The sequence below is a fragment of the Zophobas morio genome, unplaced genomic scaffold (genome assembly GCF_036711695.1).
Source record: "Zophobas morio isolate AGI-343-1 ecotype UQ-CSIRO unplaced genomic scaffold, CSIRO_AGI_Zmor_V1 ptg000002l, whole genome shotgun sequence".
Classification (NCBI taxonomy): Eukaryota; Metazoa; Arthropoda; class Insecta; order Coleoptera; family Tenebrionidae; genus Zophobas; species Zophobas morio.
Genome location: NW_026972107.1, coordinates 2,405,163 through 2,429,820, shown reverse-complemented (window position 1 = coordinate 2,429,820; position 24,658 = coordinate 2,405,163). Strand labels below are relative to the sequence as shown.

General features: G+C 36.4%; 1 protein-coding gene across 6 annotated transcripts in view; it reads left to right on the top strand.

Annotated features, from left to right (window-relative positions):
• LOC135124145 (AF4/FMR2 family member lilli) overlaps positions 1-24,658 on the top strand; it is a 158,540-nt gene that overhangs the window by 89,523 nt on the left and 44,359 nt on the right. The window contains exon 1 of one of the 6 annotated variants that reach the window (XM_064049068.1): positions 23,055-23,103. The exons of the other annotated variants lie outside the window; for them this stretch is intronic. The gene's annotated coding sequence lies outside the window, so the exon portion shown is untranslated. Of the gene's footprint in view, positions 1-23,054; positions 23,104-24,658 lie in introns of those variants that run through there. 6 annotated transcript variants of the gene reach the window in all.

Here is a 24,658-nt window from a genome sequence, read left to right as displayed (position 1 = left end):
ATTTACTCACGTATACCTACGTATCAGAGGCAACTGAAAATCGTGTATGTATAAACATTGTTAATTTAAGATGACAGGCGTAACAGCATACGTGAGAGCCAAACACAGAAACTGTAAACAAAACGACCGTCGGTTTTATTGCTTCGACTTCCGCTTATTATATAAAACATTGGGTTTTATTTTAATTCTTGACGGTGAAATTCACAATTGGTTGATTATAAACATGTCTATTTCACATTCGCGGAATCAAGTGAACGCATAAAACAAATGCAGGTCTGTAATGTTAAAGTCGATGTAAATAAGCGTGCTACCCTTATGTTTCAATCGAGTTTTTCCTTTAACAAATTTTGTGTCTACCAAATTGGGTTGGTTGGGGTGTAATACTAATAATAAGTGTTGCCTTTAATTTAATCAATAAAATAAATTGACTTCATTAATTTTTTTGAACCACCTCTTAAGAAAATCTAAAAAATATGAATGGAATGATAAATCACAAGTACAAACTCATCATATTTTTTGCATTTTAGATAGGATTTATTCAGCAAAATTTAAGGGTGACGTCATCAATTTTTTTAGGAGGGATGAACAAATACATTTTGAACAAAAGTTTACCATGCTTATAATAACTTTAAAATATTCCCAAGATTTCAAAGCATTCGGTTTTGTAATTCCTGATTAAATCGATAAAATAAATTCACGCCTTCATTAATTTTTTTGAGTCACCCTGCATATGCAAATCCAAAAATATGAATGGAATGATAAATCACAAGTACAGACTCATCATATTTTGTACATTTTAGATACGATTTATTCGGAAAACTTTTGAGCTGACGTCATCAGTTTTTTGTAGAAGATAACCAAATATATTTTGACTAAAAATTTATTATGCTCTTTATAACCTTAAAACATCTGCAAGATTTCAAAGCATTCGGTTTTGTAGTTCCTGATTAAATCAATAAAATAAATTTACGCATTTATTAATTTTTTTGAGTCACTCTGTATATGCAAATCCAAAAAATATGAATGGAGTGATAAATGACAAGTACAGGCTCATCATATTTTGTACATTTTAGATATGATTTATTCGGCAAACTTTCGAGCTGACGTCATCAAGTTTTTGGAGGGGATAAGCAAATATATTTTGACTAAACATTTATTATGCTCTTTATGACCTTAAAACATCTGCAAGATTTCAGAGCATTCGGTTTTGTAGTTCCTGATTAAATCAATAAAATATATTTACGCATTCATTAATTTTTTTGAGTCACCCTGTATATGCAAATCCAAAAAATATTAATGGAGTGATAGTTCACAAGTACAGACTCATCATATTTTGTACATTTTAGATATGATTTATTCCACAAACTTTTGAGCTGACGTCATCAAGTTTTTGGAGGGGATAAGCAAATATTTTTTGACTAAAGATTTATGATGCTCTTTATAGCCTTAAAACATCTGCAACATTTCAAAGCATTCTGGTTAGCAGATTAAAAATTAAATTTCAAAATGTTGTTTTATAATTTTGATTTTTTTTCCAAAAATCTGGACGTTTCGGGTGAAAAGTCGATTCAGAGTTGTAAACTACATGTGTAGGACTATGTTATTTTATACAATTGAAAACCCATTTACTATGTACAATTTTGAAGTGACGTCATCGCTTTAGTGGTGGGGATGATTCGACAAATTTTGGTTAGCGTTTTACCATCTACATGATATTCTTAATATAAGTACAAAATTTCACAACAATCGGTCGAGTACTTTCGGAGATTATCTGTCTAATAAAAATCCGTGACAACAGACGGACAGACGGACAGACGGACAGACGGACAGACGGACAGACAGACGGAAATGGGAGACCTATTTCTTCGTCTTCTAGGGGTCATGAAAGATCGAGAAAACGTAAAAGTAGAGAGTCGGCCGACGGACTCGATTACAATACTTCCTTTGCTTACGCTCGGGAAGTAAAAATTAACTGAAATACAGTGATGTATCAAGATTTTGTTTTCGGACCGACGAATACACTGTAAACAAAGCGACAGGAGATAACATTATCGCTTGGTTTGTTTTTAAGAAAAGTGGTTTATGATGGGAATGTAGTCGATGTGGCCACCAGCGTGTTTACATGTTTGGGTTTCGAAACGACGACCAGCTTTGACACGGGCTGTATATTGAAATTCTGGACACACTTTTCGAATTTAATCAGCTCTGAGGTTGTTTTATTTCGTGATTGGAGCGATTTTATTTCGGTCGTTAGGGTCATCTGAAAAGCCAGAAATGTAAAAGTTGAGGTTTATGACTAAGTGTGTTGTTTATTATGTCTTATTGTAACCTCTACAACCCACGCACGTGACACATTTTTTATACACAAATCTAAAATTATCTGTTTTTTGAAGTAAAGCTTTCACTGCTTAAAAAATCGTTTGTGTGAATTAAATTTCGCTTACGGGACGTGTAGGTCGGGGCAATGTTGGCTGCGTTTCGCCGGAATTTAAAGGGGTCGTAAATTTACAAAATCAAAAAAATTAATTACAACTAATTAGCTCTAAGTACTCTCTATAGTAAGGAAAAATTAATTGTCATGATCGATTGGATTTGAAGATTCGAATTTGTAATCTTAAATTTTCGTAATTTCCATTTGTTGGTTCTTGATCACGTCATATTACAAAAACTATTCAAAATTTTGTCTTAGTTTTTGTCTGTACTATAACCTCTTTTTCAATATTTACGGGTAGTACTGTTTAGTTTCCTGCAAAAATTTACAACATGTTTTAAGTATCTTGTTCTGAAAGGAAGAAAATTACGTATAATAAGGAAAATGCAAAATATAAGCCCCGCCCACCCACCCTATCTCAATTGTAACGATTTTTTTATTCATAGTCAGCCAAAGGGGGGCAGAGCTTAAGTGCAAAATTCTTATTTCTCTACAAGGCTTATTTTTAGCCTTTTTCTGTCTTACCGTATATAATTTTCTTTCACATGATTCTTAAAAACATGTTTCATATGGCTGTTTCTTGCCAAGAAATAGGATTTTGCAATTATGCTCCTCCCCTCGGCTCACGACGAATAAAAAAATCATCACAACTAGGACGAGGGCGGGTGGGCGGGGTTTGTATTTTGCCTTTTTTTCTTAATATATGTACGTAGTTTTCTATTCACGACAAGAAACTAACAAGATGTTTAAAATAGTAAATTTCTAGAGAAGTGTGGGGGGGAAATTTTTCCATTTTAAGCATGTTTTAAGTATCTTATTGTGATAGGAAGACTATGCATATTAAGTAAAACAAAAGGCAAAATATAAGCCCCGCCCACCCACCCTGTCTCAATTGTAACGATTTTTTTATTCGTCGTGAGCCAAGGAGGGCAGAGCTTAATTGCAAAATTCTTATTTCTCTACAAGGCTTATTTTTGGCTTTTTTTGTTTTACCGTATCTAATTTTCTTTCACATGATTCTTAAAAACAAGTTTCATATAGTTGTTTCTTGCAAAGAAATAGGATTTTGCAATTAAGCTCCTCCCCTCGGCTCACGACGAATAAAAAAAGTCATCACAACTAAGATGGGGGCGGGTGGGAGGGGATTGTATTTTGCTTTTTTTTTCCTTAATATATGTACGTAGTTTTCTATTCACGACAAGAAACTAAAAAGATGTTTCAAATTGTAAATTTCTAGAGAAGTGTGGGGGGGAAATTTTTCCATTTTAAGCATGTTTTAAGTATCTTGTTGTGATAGGAAGACTATGCATACTAAGTAAAACAAAATGCAAAATATAAGCCCCGCCCACCCACCCTGTCTCAATTGTAACGATTTTTTTATTCATCGTGAGCCAAGGGGGGCAGAGCTTAATTGCAAAATTCTTATTTCTCTACAAGGCTTATTTTTAGCTTTTTTTGTTTTATTGTATCTAATTTTCTTTCACATGATTCTTAAAAACATGTTCCATATGGCTGTTTCTTGCAGAGAAATAAGATTTTGCAATTTAGCTCCGCCCCTCGGCTCACGACGAATACAGAAAAAAGTCATTACAACCGAGATGAGGCCGGGTGGGAGGGGTTTGTATTTTGCCCTTTTTTCTTAATATATGTGTGTAGTTTTCTATTCACGACACGAAACTAAAAAGATGTTTAAAATGGTAAATTTGTAGAGAATTGCGGGGGAAAAATTGTTTCCATTTTAAACATGTTTTAAATTTCTTGTTGTGAAAGGAAGACTACGAATATTAAGTAAAACAAAACGCAAAAAATTAGCCCCGCCCACCTACCCTATCTCAATTCTAACGATTTTTTTATTCGTCGTGAGCCAAGGGGGGCAGAGCTTAATTGCAAAATTCTTATTTCTCTACAAGTCTTATTTTTAGCTTTTTTTGTCTTACCGTATATAATTTTCTTTCACATGATTCTTAAAAACATGTTTCATATGGCTGTTTCTTGCAAAGAAATAGGATTTTGCAATTAAGCTCCTCCCCTCGGCTCACGACGAATGAAAAAATCATCACAACTAGGACGAGGGCGGGTGGGCGGGGTTTGTATTTTGCCTTTTTTTCTTAATATATGTACGTAGTTTTCTATTCACGACAAGAAACTAAAAAGATGTTTCAAATTGTAAATTTCTAGAGAAGTGTGGGGGGGGAAATTTTTCCATTTTAAGCATGTTTTAAGTATCTTGTTGTGATAGGAAGACTATGCATACTAAGTAAAACAAAATGCAAAATATAAGCCCCGCCCACCCACCCTGTCTCAATTGTAACGATTTTTTTATTCATCGTGAGCCAAGGGGGGCAAAGCTTAATTGCAAAATTCTGGTTTCTCTACAAGGCTTATTTTTAGCTTTTTTTTGTTTTATTGTATCTAATTTTCTTTCACATGATTCTTAAAAACATGTTCCATATGGCTGTTTCTTGCAGAGAAATAAGATTTTGCAATTTAGCTCCGCCCCTCGGCTCACGACGAATACAGAAAAAAGTCATTACAACCGAGATGAGGGCGGGTGGGAGAGGTTTGTATTTTGCCCTTTTTTCATAATATATGTATGTAGTTTTCTATTCACGACGACAGACTAAAAAGATGTTTAAAATGGTAAATTTGTGGCGATGTGTGGGGAATTTTTTTTCCATTTTAAACATGTTTTAAGTATCTTGTTGTGAAAGAAAGACTATGTATATTAAGTAAAACAAAACGAAAAATATAAGCCCCGCCCACCCACCCTAACTCCATTGTAACGATTTCTTTGTTCATCGTGAGCCAAGGGGGGCGGAGATTAATTGCAAAATTCTTATTTCTGTACAAGGCTTATTTTTAGCTTTTTTTGTTTTACCGTGTCTAATTTTATTTCACATGATTCTTAAAAACATGTTTCATATGGTTGTTTCTTGCAGAGAAATAATATTTAGCAATTAGGCTCCGCCCCTTGACTCACGACGAATAGCAAAAAGTCATTACAATTGAGATGAGGGCGGGTGGGAGGGTTTTGTATTTAACCATTTTTCGTAATATATGTACGTAGTTTTCTATTCACGACAAAAAAACCAAAAAGATGTTTAAAATGGTAAATTTGTAGAGATGTGTGGGGGATTTTTTTCCATTTTAAACATGTTTTAAGTATCTTGTTGTGAAAGAAAGACTATGTATATTAAGTAAAACAAAATGAAAAATATAAGCCCCGCCCACCCACCCTAACTCCATTGTAACGATTTCTTTGTTGATCGTAAGCCAAGGGGGGCGGAGGTTAATTGCACAAATCTTATTTCTGTACAAGAAAAAAACCCTTTGGTTGGACAACGAATGAACAGTTCATCACAATTGAAGTTGACGCGGGTGGGTGGGGCTTATTTTTAGCTTTTTTTTGTCTTATATAATTTTCTTTTACATGATTCTTAAAAACATGTTTCATATGGTCGTTTCTTGCAGAGAAATAATATTTAGCAATTAGGCTCCGCCCCTTGACTCACGACGAATAGCAAAAAGTCATCACAATTGAGATAAGGGTGGGTGGGAGGGTTTTGTGTTTAACCCTTTTTTCTTAATATGTATATGTATGTAGTTTTCCATTCACGACGAGAGACTAAAAATATGTTTAAAATGGTAGATTTCTAGAGAAGTGTGGGGGAAAAATGACCAATTTGAACATGTTTTAAGTTTCTTTTTGTGAAAGGAAGATTACGTATAACCAGAAAAATGCAAAATATAAGCTAAATTTAAATTTCGTTGTAAGTCGATTTTTTCATGAATTTTCATATTTCAAAATTTAATTTTTCTGCCATTTATAGCACCATATTTTAGAATCTACGTAAAGTTTGTAAGTAATAATAGTACTGATTCTAGCAATGCATTAAAAAAAAATTGTTATAGGATGACCAACAAATTCCGTGTTTATTGCTTTATGGGTACTTAATTTGTTCCACCCGCTGTAAATTCTGTTTACCTGTTGTCAGCAGTACAGGACCGTCTTCCTTATTTTGCTTCACATCAACAACAAACATTAAATATCACTTTTAATACTTCCAAAAGTTGTTTTTTGATGTAACAATTTTCATAGTAAACATCATTTTGGCGAAACATAATTTACAAAGAGTTGTTAAATATTATTTATTCTCAGAACTCAGACCCTTATTTTACCTGCACAGGAATTCAGAGAGGTTTATTAGTGTCATTAGTATAATCCTTTACAATTACAAAAACCCAACTGATCTGTACCTTTACAGAGATAACGAGTTTTCAAATAAAAACGACGTCAAGTTGGCTTTGGAAATGTGAACGAATCATTCACTAAGCTCTAAATTCACATATACAAAGCCAGTTGACGTCGCTTTTATATGAACTCTCGTTAGAAAGACCGTCGACAAATATTTCTTCATGACAAAAATTATTGTAGAACATAATTAAAAAAATCAAATTTACCACGAATAGAATAATTGGAGTGACAAAAACTTCATGATAATTTGTGTAAGAATCGTATTAATTTCTTCGGAAATCGGTAGATTTTTTGACAACACCGCTGCGAATCCTCTAATAATATTAATTCTGAAAAGTTCAAACTTATTTTTAGAACGGAATTTTCAGTTCAAAATATATTTTATCGTGGGCTTTGGAAAACATTCTTTGACTCACTCTAGTAAAATTCATTTATTTACAATTACTTATGTTCATATATAAGTACAATTATTTACCAAGAAAATCTTCAACACACGAATCTTTTAATTGCTTCAGTTCCTCCGACTAAATAGTTTACAAAAAACTTATCTAAAAATTAGCACACAATAGCGTTATTGTTATGGACAATGTTGGTTCCCACTACACGGAAAATAAAAGTCTCCAACGAGTTAAATGCTATAAGCGAAATTTCAACAGTTTCGCTTGAAAATGATTTACACTTTGATTAATTACACACAAGTCGATTAGTAAGGTACTAACCGCGAAATAACAATGAGTTGTCGACGACCTTGCCAAACCTAGCGCTTTTTGTTGCTCCACTTTAGTCATTTTGTATTAATGGTGTCATTCCACGTTTTCACAACAAAGATTGAGAATAATTTTTACGTTTTTATTGTTTTAAATTTGATGACTCGAACAAAAGTAAGCGAGTTGCTGGAACAGAGTTTACCTAACACAACTAAAACCTCATAAAGCTTTAATAGACGAAGTTATCCCAGATAAATACTTTCCAAGAACACAACTTCATAACAACTTTGCACAAACGAAGAACTCCACAGCTGTCTACTGTTCAAACAAATAAATTGAGAAATAGTCATTAGTGGCAGGTACGGCTGTAAATAACCGTGTTGGAGTAATCCGACAACCCGAAACCATTGACGACGCTCGCTGCGCTCGCCCTAAGTTATCCGAACCTATCGCCGCCAATCTGTTCCCCCGCACCACCATCCGTGCCCTTTAACCTCCCTAATCTAATCAATAAAAGATTTCTCGTTTTTGCGCGCTGCGATCCAGACTTTCCGCGTAAACATTATCGTCCCGTTTTCATCAAAAACACGAAAAAACAATGACTCACTCAATTTTGGACTTGTAGGGGTAATTAAGGCGCTTAACCCGAAGATTGTGTGTTGATAATGTTCGATTCGAGACAGTATTATTTGGGTGATTTCAGTCGTGGGAAGCAATGAGGATGAAAAAATGTTCATGTAAATTTTTAAATGTGATGTAATCGCGATGTTATGCCACTGGATGGAGATCAGAGTGGTTATGTAAACACTGTTATCAGGATGATGCTCATTTGTGTGGAAAATTGTTTTTCTTCGGGGAAGAGTCATCGTTGTTGATGGCTGTTTGGTGATAAGAAAACGAGAGAAAGGAAGATAATTGTAGCTACAATGTGTAAATTTTTTCGGATGTAAGATAATTTAACCTTAATAAAGTGCCAAGTAGCGGCAATTAAATTTAATGGAGCACCCTGTATTTTACCTGTGTATGGGTTTTCTTGGAATTATGCTAATAACAATTGTTCCTTAACGTCAAGGTGGGTCCAACCAATCCAGTACTTACTGATAAGACTCCAAGTACCGTTTCTTAAGACGGGAGGAGAAGGGGTTGTCCCACCCCCAGCTACCCTTTGCGGCCAGGTAGTTAAGATATATCTCCAGTATTACTAGTACCAGTGAATCGAGTAGATCAGTGAACAAATATGTATGTGAATAGTGAGACAACGTTTCTGTACCAGAGGACATCTGTTACGTATTTTTCAACTTATGTGCCCCCGGAACCAAGGTAACCAAAAAATCTTGTCCAAAATTAAATTCCAAACCTCTATTGTTTTGCGATTTTTCGTTTATCTAAAGGTTAATATTTTTTGGGAAAATGTGTGTAATGGCAGCGGCGGATTTTAAAAATGCGAATAGTTCTTAAATCTTTTTCTTTCAAGAAAATTTGACCAACGTGACAACGTCGCATCATAATTTCGAAAATAAACTGTGATTGTAAAGTAACTAAAACAAGAGGTCAATCAAAATATGTAAAGATGTATGGATGTTTCATTTAAAAAAACCAAGTTGTATGTCGCGCTTTAAAAACAGAACACTCTGTATAGTTAAAAATAATTTTAGAGAATAGTAACACCGTACAACTTTGGTCTGCGATTTTTTTTCTATTTCTAATATGTAATGAGATATCGAGGAACGCGCGTTTCGTGACTCACCCTGTATACAATGTTTTAAAATTTTCAATGTGAACTTATACCCAGCCGCCATTTTAAAACTTTCTTAGTAAAATAAGGTTCATGGTGTGCTACCTGCCTCGTCTATCAGGCCTTTAAAGTTCTTAGTTTTGTATAGGTTGTTCAGTGGTTTTCGGATTTTATGGCTCTGAGTGGTAACGATATAATAAGATTAAAATAGTACAACAGATTTAAAAGGTACTTTAGGTGTACTTAGAAAGTTAGAGCCATAAAAACGAATATCGTTATATCGTCTTGCCACAAGTCTCTCAAAGTTAATCGTTTTTTTACTTTAGACGTCAAGATTTTTGGAAAAAAAAATCAACAACGTTGTCCAAGTTATAGTTATTGGAAGCATGTTAAATCGTTGGTCAAAATTTATCCGTTCATGCCCCCCGCAATTGATGATGTCATCTTACAATTTTATCAAATAAATGTTAAAAAGTAGTCCTGAACTTGTGGTTTTTTAAATACGCTTTTGAAATTTTTCGGCTTTTCAATTTTTCGATTTTTCAATTGTAGATGTCTCAATTTTTCTATTCTTCAAATTTTCGATTTCTCGTATTTGTTATTTTTCGATCCAATTTCTAAATATTTCGATTTTCAAATTTTCACGTTCTAAAGTTTCAATTTTTCGATTTTTCAGGTTTTTGATTTTTCAATTTCTCGAATTTTTAAACTTACGATGTTTCGACTTTTCGATTTTTTGATTTCTCAATTTCTTACTTTGTGGCTTTTTAATTTTTCGTCAAACTTTAGATTTTTAAATTTTTCGACTGTTTTATTACTTCAGTTTCTTAATCTTTCAACTTTTCCATGTTTTAATGTTTCAGTTTTTAAAATTCTAGGTTGTTCGATTACTCAACTTTCAGTTCTATATTTCAATTTTTTTTTTTCAAAATTTCTCGATTTATCAATGTTTCTTTTCGCCTTTCGACTCCTGGATTTCTCGATCCTCTGATTTTTCGATTTCTGGATGTCTCAGTTTTTGAATTTTTCCATGTTTCGATTTTTGGATTTCTGGGTTATTTGATTTTTTACTTTTGGATTTTTCAATTTTTTAAATTTTGGATTTTCGAATGTTTATTTTTTGATGTTTGGATTTCTCGATTTTTCAGTTTTGCAATATTTTAATTGTTCAATGTACTAAATTTTACATTTTCAGATTTTTCAGTTCAGTATTTCTATTATTCAACTTTTCAAATTTTGACGATGCTAAATTTTCAGTTTTCCGGTTTGTCAATTAATCTATTTTTGAGTTTCCAATTTCTCGACTTCTTAAAGTTCGATTTTTCAATTTTTTAATTTTTTTGATTTCTCATTTTCCGATTTTTTATTTTTTCAATTTTTGGATATTTCTTTCAGTTTTGGGCAATATTTTTTTCAATATTTCGATTCTTCGACTTTTCGATTTTTTCATTTCTCGATTTTTTACTTTTTTGTTTTTCAATTTTTCGTTAAACTTTTTTTTATTACATCGATTTCTCAATTTTTCAACTTTTCCATGTTTTAATTATTCAGTTTTTAAAGTTCTAGGTTTTTCGATTCCGCGAGTTTCTATATTTCAATTTTTTAATTTTCTGAATTTTTAAATTTTCGACTTTCCAAAATTTCTCGATTTGTCAATTTTTAACTTTTCTTCTTGCCTTTCGACTCCTAGATTTCCGCGATCCTCTGATTTTTCGATTTCTCGAAGTTTTAGTTTTTGAATTTTTCCATGTTTCGATTTTTGGATTTCTCGGTTATTCGATTTTTCAATTTTTTAAATTTTCACGTTTCTAAATTTTCAGTTTTGCGATTTCTGGAGTAATCTTTCTTTTACTTTCCCATTTCTCGATTTCCCAAAATTTCAATTATTCGATTTTTCAGGTTTTTGATTTTCCAATTTTTCAAATTTTTAAGCTTATGATTTTTCGACTTTGTTTTTTAGTTTTTCGACTTTTCGATTTTTGGACTCCTGGATTTTTTGATTTCTCAATTTTTTACTTTGTGGCTTCTCAATTTTTCGTCAAACTTTAGATTTTTAAATTTTTCGACTGTTTTATTACTTCGATTTCTCAATCTTTCAACTTTTCCTCCTGGAAAATTTCTCGATTTATCAATTTTTCAATTTTTAACTTTTCTCGCCTTTCGACTCCTGGATTTCTCGATCTTCTGATTTTTCGATTTCTCGAAGTTTTAGTTTTTGAATTTTTCAATGTTTCGATTTTTGGATTTCTCGGTTATTCGATTTTTCAATTTTTTAAATTTTCACGTTTCTAAATTTTCAGTTTTGCGATTTCTGGAGTAATCTTCCTTTTATTTTCCCATTTCTCGATTTCCCAGTTTCAATTCGATTTTTCAGGTTTTTGATTTTTCAATTTTTCAAATTTTGAAGCTTACGATTTTCGACTTTGCTTTTTTAGTTTTTCTGCTTTTCGATTTTTAGACTCCTGAATTTTTTGATTTCTCAATTTTTTACTTTGTGGCTTTTCAATTTTTCGTCAAATTTTGGATTTTTAAATTTTTCGAGTGTTTTATTACTTCGATTTCTCAATCTTTCAACTTTTCCATGTTTTAATGTTGCAGTTTTTAAAATTCTAGGTTTTTAGATTACTCGACTTTCAGTTCTATATTTCAATGTTTTTTTCAAAATATCTCGATTTATCAATTTTTAACTTTTTTTCTCGCCTTTCGACTCCTGGATTTCTGGATCCTCTGATTTTTCGATTTCTGGATGTCTCAGTTTTTGAATTTTTCCATGTTCCGATTTTTGGATTTCTAGGTAATTGATTTTTTTCTTTTGGATTTTTCAATTTTTTAAATTCTGGACTTTCGATTTCTCGTTTTATCGATTTTTCAATTTTGCGATATTTTAATTGTTCAATGTAGATACTTACTAAATTTTACGTTTTTAGATTTTTCAGTTATTCAGTATTTCTATTATTCAACTTTTCAAATTTTGCTAAATTTTCAGTTTTCCGGTTTCTCAATTAATCTATTTTTGATTTTCCAATTTCTCGACTTCTTAAAGTTCGATTTTTCAATTTTTCGACTGTTTTATTACTTCAGTTTCTCAATTTTTCAACTTGTCCATGTTTTAATTCTTCGGTTTTTAAAATTGCAGGTTTTTCGATTTCTCGAGTTTCTATATTTCAATTTTTTAATTTTCCGAATTTTTACATTTTCGATTTTCCAATTTTTCTTTTTCAGAATTTCTCGATTTATCAATTTTTAACTTTTCTTCTTGCCTTTCGACTCCTAGATTTCCTCGATCCTCTGATTTTTCGATTTCTCGAAGTTTTGCGATATTTAAATAGTTCAATGTTCTAATCTCTAGATTTCTCAATTTATTGACTTTTCATTTCTTCAGGATTTCTATTTTTCAAATTTTAACGTTGCTAAATTTTCAGTTTTCCAATTTCTAAATTAATCTATTTTTGATTTTCCAATCTCTCGACTTCCTAAAGTTCGAATTTTCAGTTTTGCTTTTTTGGTTTTTCGATTTCTCAATTTTTGGATATTTCTTTCAGTTTTGGGCTTTTCAACATTTCGATTTTTCGACATATGGATTTTTGGATTTTTACTTTTTGGATATTCAGTTTACCATTTTTTAGTCTTTAGATTTTTCAATTTTTCGATTTTAAAAATTGTAGATTTTTTCGATTTTTCACTTTTTCAATTTTTCGATTTTTCAGGTTTTTGATTTTTCAATTTTTCGATTTTTTAAGTTTACGATTTTTCGACTTTGATTTTTTAGTTTTTCGATTTCCTAATTTTTCAAGTTTTGTAATATCTCAATTTTTTAAATTCTGGAGTTTCGATTTATCAATTTTTCAGTTTTTCGATTTTTAAATTTTAGATTTTCGAATTTTTATTTTTTGGTTTTTCGATGTTTGGATTTCTCGATTTTTCAATTTTGCGATATTTAAATAGTTCAGTGGTCTAAATCTCTAGATTTCTCAATTTGTTAACTTTTCATTTCTTTAGTATTTATATTTTTCAATTTTTCAAATTTTGACGTTGCTAAATTTTCAGTTTTCCGATTTCTAAATTAATCTATTTTTGATTTTCCAATTTCTCGACTTCCTAAAGTTAGATTTTTCAACATTTCGATTCTTCGATTTTTCGACATCTGGATTTTTGGATTTTTTACTTTTTGGAAATTCAGTTTACCATTCTTTAGACTTTAGATTTTTCAATTTTTCGATTTTTAAAATTCTCAATTTCTTTCAGTAATTACTCAATCCGTCTTTGCCCATAATCACTTCTAGGTCGCTCCACAACCTTCCATTGTCGCTCAATTCTCATTCCACGTCCCATTACCGCGGCATTAATTTCCATCAGCTAGTTTCGCCAAAATCGAAAAACCACCTTTTCCTGGAAGGTCTCGAACACGTCTCATAAATTCCCCACAAGGTTCTCGTCGCCGCTGATCGCCAACATTACGAACTCAATTCGATTAGATTTGTGACGGCAGCTAATGGCCCGAGTACCCACCTTATCAACCACATCCGAGTGCGTCCTGGTATTCGGGCTTTCGCTAACACCAGTAACTCATTTTCGAGGTAGCCCCAAGCCATCAGCATTATTTACATCTGATTAGGAAACATCGTGTCGCGGTAATGATAGCTCCGACGTAGACCCTGGAATGCTGGTGGTCTATGTTTAGAACGTAACGGTAAAACTAACATGGATTATGATCCTCGGTCAAATTTCAATCGGAACGTCGTCGGCGGAATCGGCGAAGAACCACCCCGACGCATGATAAATCTCCCATTGTGCCCTGAATTTATGATTATAGTCGAGTTTCCATTTCGGTATTAGTATCGATCCGCCCCGAGAACTACATATTTAATAATTGCCGTTTAATGTGCGTAATTCAATCCCGGGATGTAGGACCCTTGTGTCATTATAGCGAAAGATACAGGAAACCGTACGCCTCGAGTGTGTGCGCTTTAATGTGTGCTAAAGGGTTGCGGAAACGAGACGAGGAGGGCCCGAGGGCCGTGTTTGATTAATCCGGGCGGGAAGTCGCGACGGAGGTGATTAATAGCGCCGAAAATGGGCCAAAAATAAAAAGCTATACACCCCGACTTTCGGAAAAACCAGATTACGCGTTTGACTTTCGCTGATTAGATTATCTACCAACGGATTCTTGTTGCCCGAGGATTACATCGTGTTTATATAGATTTAGTTTTTTCAATATTTGCATACTTGTGCGTAAACTAGAGTTAGAAAATTGTATCAAGGATTAACGTTTTTTTCGGTACGTTCGCGACTTGCCGCCCCCGCGAATCCGCCGCCCCCGAATTAATCGCTCGTTAGTAGGTAATTTCGCACCGTGCGTCGTTACCGTTTAACCCTTTGCGTCATCGCGGCATTCGATTATGTGCGCCGCGACGAGTCCCACCTGGCTCCGAACCTTGGTGCGACATTTTCGAAGAAAGGTCCGACAACGTGACCACCGGGAGAGGGTAAAGTTTCGCACAGCGTGTTTATAATGGCCGCAAACCCCTCTCTTGCGACCTGAGCCGTCTTGGCCCGCTCTTCCCTCAGTTTTTATCTCGATGGCCATTCACACGGAACCCTCTCGACTGACTGACACGTTTCGATTAATGTCCGCGTCGCGATAAGTGGCAGTGACAGGGTGGAAGTGAGTTGTCACTTGTTGGCGAGTGCACGTAAACACCGGCATCGATTCGATGGAAGAGCTTTTTGCCCCGACTTGAGCTGGATGCCGAGGTAACTGTTGCGTGGAATCGGCTATATTGTATTTGCTTTTGAAATACGACCCGTGTAGACTCGGCCGAAACCGCAGCCATCAAACCAATACTTATACTTGTCCAGATATGTTTCTAACAACTCAAAAACCGGTGGTAAACACTCACGCGTGCGAAGTTTTGACCCGTAGTACGGTCGCTTTTTCCGCGAGGCGGCACATCCTCGGTCGCGGCAGCACGTGCGGCTCTCGGTGATCACGATCTATTTATTTTCGAGTAGATAAAAATACGTAATTCCTTGCCTTTGCCAAGAATAATTTCTAGGTTAGTAGTTTACTGCAGGGTGCGTCTAGACCGCGCTCGTCGTAATGGCGAATTTCGCATAAATATTTACTTTACCTGGCGCAAATTGGTGTTTATCAGAAGTGATAATTTTTATGAAAATATTTGCCCGTCCATCGGTGTCTTTATTTCGCGCTGCTGGAGCAAAATTTCCGCTCAAGGTGTTCTTACTTGTACGTATGATATTTATTATGAATGCCCTATTTTTAGGTTCTATTTTGGGGTCGTCGAGGTTATTTTCGGTGCCATTGTAAATAATAAATTCTTGTGGTTGTTTAGGGAAAACACCACGTTGACGATTTATCGAATTTTTGTATTACGCACATCCGGTTTGGGGTTTTCGCCAACAGGTGGCGGCGCTCGATTTGAATTTTGGTCGCAAGAAATCTCACAATACTTGCTGTCTAAACATTAGTCCGGCGACCCTTTTTTCGTCCCGGACTAAATTCAAGTATTCAGTCAGATCGTTCCAGAGGTTGTAGAATAAATATGAGAGTCAAAACTTGTAGCTCCCTAAGGAAACCAGCCCCACTCATGTTTATTTATAGGCGTTTTTTCTTTGTTTTCGTTTGATAAGTACCAGAATATGAGCCGCGAAGTGGCTCACCTACAGAACGAATCGAACGTGAACTCGTTGCGTCACGCGGAATTAAACCGGAAGTGAATAATTATAGGAATTCGCGTTTTCTTGCAACAGCGGGACAGCCGAGGCTGCATTATCTTATCGGTTATTAGTGTTGTTGTTATGCAACCCACAATTCACGTAGCGTCGCATCCCGATTGACTTGCGACGTCCACCCGCCGACCTCGGTCCAAATCGCACTGACGCGGCTTGCAAAGGTCACGATCTGGCGTATTTTTAATGTGGCACCCTAATTGCGCGCCTCCTTTCTCCCCCATGCAATTCTAATTTTAGCGTCTATTTTTAAGCGTTTGTAAAGGGAACAACGCGCATTGAATTCGTGTTTCGGAATCGGCGGGTGTCTCTAGTAAAGCACTTTACAATAGACGAAAATAACGGGCCGTGCTTTACCTGTCTGAAGCCGCATAAATAATTCAAGCGGTACGAACGTAGCATATCTCGGGCCACGTCTGGTCCTTATTAATCGGAGAAATTAACAAGTTTCGATATAGCGGTCGTCGGAGTGTTTGCATAATGGATGATAGCCCCGGGACGGCGGCGTAAAAGTGAATTTGTGTGTTTTCGGTATCGATTAACACGTCAGGTTTTCGGATATTTGGCACAGTGCTTCGGTAACATTTCGACGACGACGCCTAGGCGATTTTTGCGCGAACGGGGTCACCGAGGAAGTCGTACGCGGGAGTACCGGTGGTGCTCGGGCAGATGGCGCCGCCTGTCGGAGAAAGTTGACGGTTCAAGGTCGAGACATGTTCGCTCTTCATCGATTAAGTCTTCCATTGCGAGTCGATTCCATTCGTACAAACACGTATTGTATGGTAATTAAACGCGCCAGCTGGGTCTATGCGCGGTACCGAAGAATATACTTTCAATGGGCGAGTAAATATTAACGAGATGTATTAAGTATTGTTTTTGTTGTGGAGCGAGCGAAGCGAGCCACTTTGACTAGCTTCGTGTGACATCACATTTGCATTTTTCAAATTTATTACACACACTTAATTACAAAATACCATCAAGATAAGATCACTGTATGTAAAATCAACCCTGAAGGACCATGAAGTAAACGTAATTTCAACCGTTTTTGCTAATTATTATTCAAATGAATAAGTGTTCTCAAGGTTGGCACTTTTCAGCTTTATTTAGCTTTGTTGATAAAGGCAGCGGTAGACTCTGGGGAAATTAGATTTCCTGATTTCGGTAGTTATCACGAAAAAACTGACGGTTATTACGTGTATTAAGTTATTGCGATGTTGGCTAAATACGGTAACGTGGATTCGGCGTCGGCGGGTGGTAGGAGTCGCTTGAATTTCGACTCGGAAATTCGTTCTACACCGACTTGGAAAAAGTAAATACGTCTAAATGTTATCATGTTATTATGCAGCCATGAAACGTTCATTTTTATCACGAGTGATAAACACCGGCAACAAAGGTTTCTATTTATTGCTTTGTGTCATTGTGTGGAATAAATTTGGGGCATGTGATTAGGCGCTCTGAATTCGACCCGACCTGACTGATCTAACGTGGCCTGATCTCACTTCCGAGAATTTGCGACGGTGTTATCAAAGTTTTTTTCATTGTGCTCTTATTCGTGGTAAAATTTGACAGTAAATCGAATTATCTTATTAAAAAAAAGATGGCCCGCCCACCCACCCAGACTCCTCCTTAATGATCCTTTTTATTCATTATCACATCATAAGTCGGTCTAGGCGAACTTGTTTTATTGCGCTTCGGATGCGCAGGAAGTTCTCTCTAAATAGTACTTACTGTTTTATATACGTGATAAGCACTATGTTTTCTTCACGTTCTGGAATTTTCTATATTTTAAAAATTTCCATTGATTACCGAGGTAGAAAAAAAAGATGCCCCGCCCACCCGCCCTAAACTCCTCCTTAATGATTCTTTTTATTCCCCATGAGCTCATCGCGAGAGCAAATAAAATGTTTCCGTAGAATAAATTGCCTTTGAAACTTATTTTAAACAGTTGATTACTGAAAAAACAGACTATTTTGCGCAAAATATTATCGAATAAGCCCCGCCCACTCACCTATTCTAACCAGAATAAGTTTGTTTATTCATTACGAAACGAAATTCTTTCAGATGAAGATTTCTGTAAAAATACTTATATTTTGAACAATGCTTTGAGTACTTGTCCATTGGAAGTTGATGATTCTAAGGGGAAAAAGGTGTGTCTGTTTATCGATTATTTTGGTAAAAAACGAAGGCCCGCCCACCCACCCCAGACTCCACCTTAATGATCCTTTTTATTCCTCATCACCCCAAATCATAAGTCGGTCTAGGCGAACTTGTTTTAATGTGCTTCGAATGCGAAGGAAGTTCTCTCGAAGTAGTACTTAATGTTTTATATACCCGATAAGCACTGTTTTCTTCACCTTCTGGAATTTTATATATTTTGACTTAAAAAAAAAAATCAAATTGAGATAATCAAAAATTTCCATTGATCACCGAGTTAGAAAAAAAGATGCCCCTCCCACCAGCCCTAAACTCCTCCTTAATGATTCTTTTGATTCCTCATGAGCTCATCGCGAAAGCAAATGAAAAATTTCCGTGGAAGAAATTGCCTTTGAAGCTTATTTTAAACAGGTTCATTACTGAAAAAACATATTATTTTGATCAAAATATTAACGAATAAGCCCCTCCCACTCACCTGTTCCAATCAAAGTAAGTTTAGGATTTTTCTAGAAATACTTACATTTTGAACATGTTTTGAGTACTTGTCCATGGAAAATTGATGGTTTTAGGGGAAAAAAGGTGTGCCCGTTTTTCGAATATCTTAGTAAAAAAAGATGCCCCGCCCACCCACCCCAGACTCCTCCTTAAAGATCCTTTTTATTCCTCATCACTCCAAATCATAAGTCGGTCTAGGCGAACTTGTTTTAATGTGCTTCGGATGCGAAGGAAGCTCTCTCTAAGTAGTATTTAATGTTTTATATACCTGATAAGCACTATGTTTTCTTCACCTTCTGGCATTTTATATACATAGTTTAATTAAAAAAAAAATCAGATTGAGATAATCAAAAATTTCCATTGATCATCGAGCTAGAAAAAAAGATGCCCCACCCACCCGCCCTAAACTCCTCCTTAATGATCTTTTTATTCCTCATGAGCTCATTGCGAGAGCAAATGAAATATTTCCGTAGAAGAAATTGCCTTTGAAGCTTATTTTAAATAATTCATTACTGAAAAAACAGACTATTTTGAGCAAAATATTAACGAATAAGCTCCGCCCAGTCACCTGTTTTAACTAAAATAAGTTTGTTTATTCCTCGCCAAACGAGAGGCGGCGCTTAATTTCAAATGAGGATTTTTGTAAAAATACTTCTACTCTGATACATGTTTCGGGTACTTGTCCATTTAAAGTTGATAATTTTAAGGAAAAAAAAGTGTGTCCGTTTATCGATTATCTCAGGAGAAAAAAGATGTCCCGCCCACCCACCCAGACTCCACCTTAATGATCCTTTTTATTCCTCATCACCCCAAATCATAAGTCGGTCTAGGCGAACTTGTTTTAATGTGCTTCGGATGCGAAGAAAGTTTCTCTAAATAGTACTTAATGTTTTGTATACGTGTTAAGCACTACGTTATCTACACCTTCTGGAATTTTATATATTTTAATTAAAAAAGGAAAAAATCAAATTCAGATAATCAAAAATTTCCATTGATCACCGAGGTAGAAAAAAAGATGCCCCGCCCACCCGCTCTAAACTCCTCCTTAATGATCCTTTTTCCTTTTCCGCGAGAGCAAATGAAATATTTCCGTAGAAGAAATTTGTCTTTCAAGCTTATTTTAAACAGTTCATTACTGAAAAAATAGACTATTTTGAGCAAAATACTAACGAATAAGCTCCGCCCACCAAAATAAGTTTGTTTATTCATTGCGAAACGAATTTATTTTTATTTCAGATGAGGATTTTTGTAAAAATACTTAATATTTTGAACAATGTTTTGAGTACTTGTCCATTGAAAGTTGATGATTTTAAGGGACAAAAAGGTGTGCCTGTTTATCGATTATCTTGGTAAAAAAAGATGGCCCGCCCACCCACCCCTGACTCCGCCTTAATGATCCTCTTTATTCCCCATCACCTCGATTGCCATGTCGGTCTAGGTGAACTTGTTTTTGTTCTTGTGCTTCGGGTGCCAGAGAAATTCTCTCTAAGTAGTACTTAATGTTTTATGTACGTGATAAAACCACGTTTTCTTCATCTTATATATTTGTACATGTACATATTTGAATTAAATAAATATATTCAAATTCAGTCAAAAATTTCCATTGATCACCGCGGTAGAAAAAAGGTGCCCAGCCCACCCGCCCTAAACTCCTCCCTAATGATCCTTTTTATTCCTCATTGGCTCATTGCGAGAGCAAATGAAAAATTTCGGTAGAAGAAGTTGGCTTTGAAGTTTATTTTAAACAATTCATTACTGAAAAACCAGGCCATTTTGAAAAGTATAAATATTTTAAGGAAAAAAAAGGTGTGCCCGTTCGTTGATTGTCTTGGTAGAAAAAAGATGCTCCGCCCACCCACCCCAGACTCCGCCTTAATTTTCCCCTCCTGAGGCCAGGTTAGAACAAATCAGATCAGGGGTGCGATTTTGTTTCTCGATCGACAAAACTCGATAGCGATAAAATCTCGTTTGCTGATTGGTTGAGAGACTGAGTTGGTGTGACATTACTGTCACATTTCTAGATTCTGTCACGAAATCAACTCTCGATAGCTCTGAGCGAAGTGATAAATTTTGGAGACATAACATCGAAATTTATGTCAAAATAGAAGTTCAAAATCGTAATTCTGAGTTATAAGTTCTTAAAATTAAGGTAATTGTAAACTTTTGAGTATTTAATAAGATACTAAATTTAATAATGCAAAGAATAAATGCAAACTTTGCATTTAAAAGCTACGCAATGACATTTATCGCAAGTGATAATTTATCACTTCGATGGAGAAACAAAATCCCACCCTAGGTCAGGCCAAACCAAAACTGGTAAGCATTTCCAAATCACACCACACAATCGACGTCCACATTGTATCCATAATTTGCAAAATTCGCGTTTCTCTCCAGTACATTCCAGCGCTGATTGCACCTCCTGGCCTTCACTTACCGACGAAAATTTTCGCCCGGTCTCTCTCAAGACTAATGAAAGTGCATCAACTCGGAACACCGTCAGAACTACCACCTTAATAACACTTCCCTCCATAAATCATACCGCAATTAGGACGCTTGTGGTGCAAAATAGCAATCAATCATGGCAATTTAGTATCACTCGACTTATCGAATCAAGCACTTCGGGTTTTTTCAAAAAAACAACAAACCCCGAATTCATCATTTCTGCTCACCTAATTATCCTCGTGCATATTCAGTTTGTTTTTGTTGAGCTCATCATTACCATAACCGGATTACACAAAAGCGTTAAATAACGTGCAGTTTTCAATCTCGAGTTCCACATTTCACAAGGATGTGACAATCTTTACTTACACTATAGTAATAATAATAATAATAGTAATAAGGCGACTCGCTGTCATCGACGTCAAAATGGTGTGAAACTGATCGTTATCATTTAATTTGTGGTCGTCTAGATTTTCGTTTTTGACAGTCCGGGCCGATGAACCCAGCGTCGTACGTGCCTCTTGTTCTCGCACCATCACATAACTCCAAACAACAAAAATCGGCTTGACCTCCAAATCGTAATAATTGGAGAGAGAATAAATTTACATGTTTAAGTCGCCCGGTGTCGGGATGGAATCGTTTCCGTACATCCATTCGGCGTTTCGTTTGCATTATGGTAATCCGGAGGTGTGTTAAAAGCGACAGTGAGGTGTCGAAGACGAGCGACGATCGATTCGTGTCGCACGTTGCGACGTCGCATCGCCTTTTTTCCGCAACTGTTGGTTTTAAGTACGCCCCGGTATGTAAATTCTGGATAAACGTACACGTATGTGCTTGTGGCGCTAATTAAGAGTTAATGAGAGAGCGAGCGAGAGAGTCGTTTCCGAGCCTCCACACCTGCCCGCCAGCTGATTAAGATGCGTGCAATGAAACTACTTTGTGCGGTAGTTCATGTAAAGCCCGTAATGTATGCTAAGCGAGCGCGATTTTTTTGGTCCCATTTGAGACCAGTCGCTCCCGTTGTTCGTATTCGAATAGCTGTGAATGATGGACCTGTTGAATGGCTTTTTTACATTTCTTTGACTGTAATCAAGCGACGCCCACTCGGAGAGGTGTTAATTTAATAACTGATGGGGCAGAAGTGGCGGTTTTTCGACGAGACACCAAATCGGCGGCGTAATTAAAAACTAACGCAAATGTAAGTGTTTGAGAACAGTGGGTGGCGCGAGGTGTTGCTATGGGAATGAGCGTGAAGGTTGCACTTTTTGCACGAGACTCCAGTGCCCCGATTTACCTCATCGTTGAAATAGTACTAATGCACACTCGGGGAATCCATAACACAGACTTTATTTAGTTGTTGCACTTTATTTTTGTTTGCTGTCACGATAAATCAGCACGACGGGTACTACTTGGAAGCGTAATTTTCCATGGTACTATCTTATTATTACGACGGAGAAGTGAACTTTCACACGCTGTCACTCTAGAGTTATAAACTGGATCGCAAAGACGTGGTACTTTATTAGTTTCGGTAAATCGAATTTGTCTGCCGAAACAAGTAAACGGTACCACCACCAAGCGGATCTTCACCACGTTTACGACCTTTAACTGCTGAAACCACAAGGATACACTCCAGACACCAGACAATACACATTTAAAGGTTACTAAGAACTTCCGCCCAGAACGGGTTCGTAATCTCCCACCACCTTATCACTTGGGACTGTTATTTTTATCCCTATCTTATCAGTTCACCCAGAATTGCGCGCTGGGAATCGCAGCATCCATCGAGAAAATCTGACCCGGAAATCGTTTCGAAGAACGCAACGATGATAATCTTTTTATATCGTGGCGTGCGACAGGTTATCTTGTAATCCTGGGTGAATTATACACACTCGCCGTTGTAAATCTTCGCGTCAAATCAGGCGAGTGTGATCAGTTGCATAGGCGGCTCGTACGTTTTCGAAAAAAATCCCCGTCCGTTGTGATGATTAAACCTTCTGCAAACACACGCGACGCACAACATAATCAGTAGATAAATTACCGATAAGTAATACACCTATCAGATATTTAATTTAGTCCGTGTTTTGTGGACAATGCATCGTGGTTCGTGGCAAGAAGCGCGATAAAACGTCTCTTGGTGGTAAGTCAGACGAAATTGTTGACGATATCATTGTCGCATTCTCTCGGCTTTCACAATACAGAACGCTCCCAGACATAAATAATTCGACAAGAAGCGCTGCCTGCAGACACGAAATTGATTACGTCTAAAATATGATTAATAACCGGCTATCGCGCCGAGAGAGACGAAACGCAATTATTCTTCGTTGTGGAGAAAGCACCTTTTTACCGAGCGATAGTAGATATAGATGATCGCGCGTTGACAACGAACGAGGGCGCATCGATTTATATCAGGCAAGGTTAATCAACCAAGACAAATATGTGTGCGAGGTCAATAAATTTACATGAAAAAGGATGAACTGGCTCTGACTCACAAATCACTCCCGATGAGGGGATTAGGATTAGAATTACCGGAATCGTTAAACGGAATGTTCACGTTTTCATTGTGCTTGATGAATCTGTCGGGAACTTTAACTCATGCCGAGATAATTAATTAATTAGCGTGTTCTCCGCTCCATTTTTCGCCCGCTTTTCTGCACGAAGTGGGTAATTAATTTAAGACGTCGCATTCACTCGCAAATTTCGCCCAGCTACGCTGTCGGTCGCTCTAGACTAATCAAGGATTATTTCTCCCCGTGGTGTCGCGTTCGAGCCTAGACGTCTGGCGGCAGGTGTGTTCACCTTAGACATCTGTTCGACACATGCAGGCCCGTCTGTCGAGGGCGCACTTAACGATTCAATCCACGAGTTTCCCCTTTCGGAGTCTGTAACGGTTCAGCGTCCTGAAGGTGGACGGACCGTCCGCGAAACGTCGCCGCAAACAAACTGATTACAGGTTTATTTGTAAAATCAAATAGAGTTTTCTTGTTGTGGGCGAGTACGCTCCTGCACGTGCCACTCGAGTGGAATTTAAGCACTTCTTTTTCATGTGGCACATGTGGCGCGCACGTTCGAAAGCGATTTAGGGGTGAATTTTTATTTTCTTTGAAGTATCCAAGAGGTGTTGAATAATCAATCAGGGTTTAATCTTCGGTGAAATCGAAACGACGAAAGTTTTACGCCCCAGGAACAAACAAGAAATTAGAGTGGCACCGGACCAGAACTAATAAATCGTGCGTTGTCGTTGAACGCGTCTGACTACACGTACAATTTTAATTCTCGTTGTACCTCAAGGGCCTCGCTTGGCTCCCCCCTCTTTCGCGCTATTTCCGACTGATCTCTCCCGAAAAAAATACGTCAACCAATTAACTATCGACGTTTTTCCAGCCGCTGATAACACGTAATGCCTTCTAAATAATAAACGAACCCCGTCCCGGAACTCCTATTGGTCGCTTTAAAAATAAACCGGAAAGAATGGAAATTAATGGATGCATCCTTCATAATAATAAACCGGCATGCATTTATGCAAGTGCATCATCATAAATTAATCGATTCGTTAATAATTGAAACGACGGTCAATGGAATCGGCGGCGCTGGCATCGATTTAGCCGCGTTTTCCCCCAAAATCGACACGAACTTTGACGTCCGGTCGGGTCGTAACGCAATGCCCCAAGGCATTCTCGTTTAACCGCGTGAAT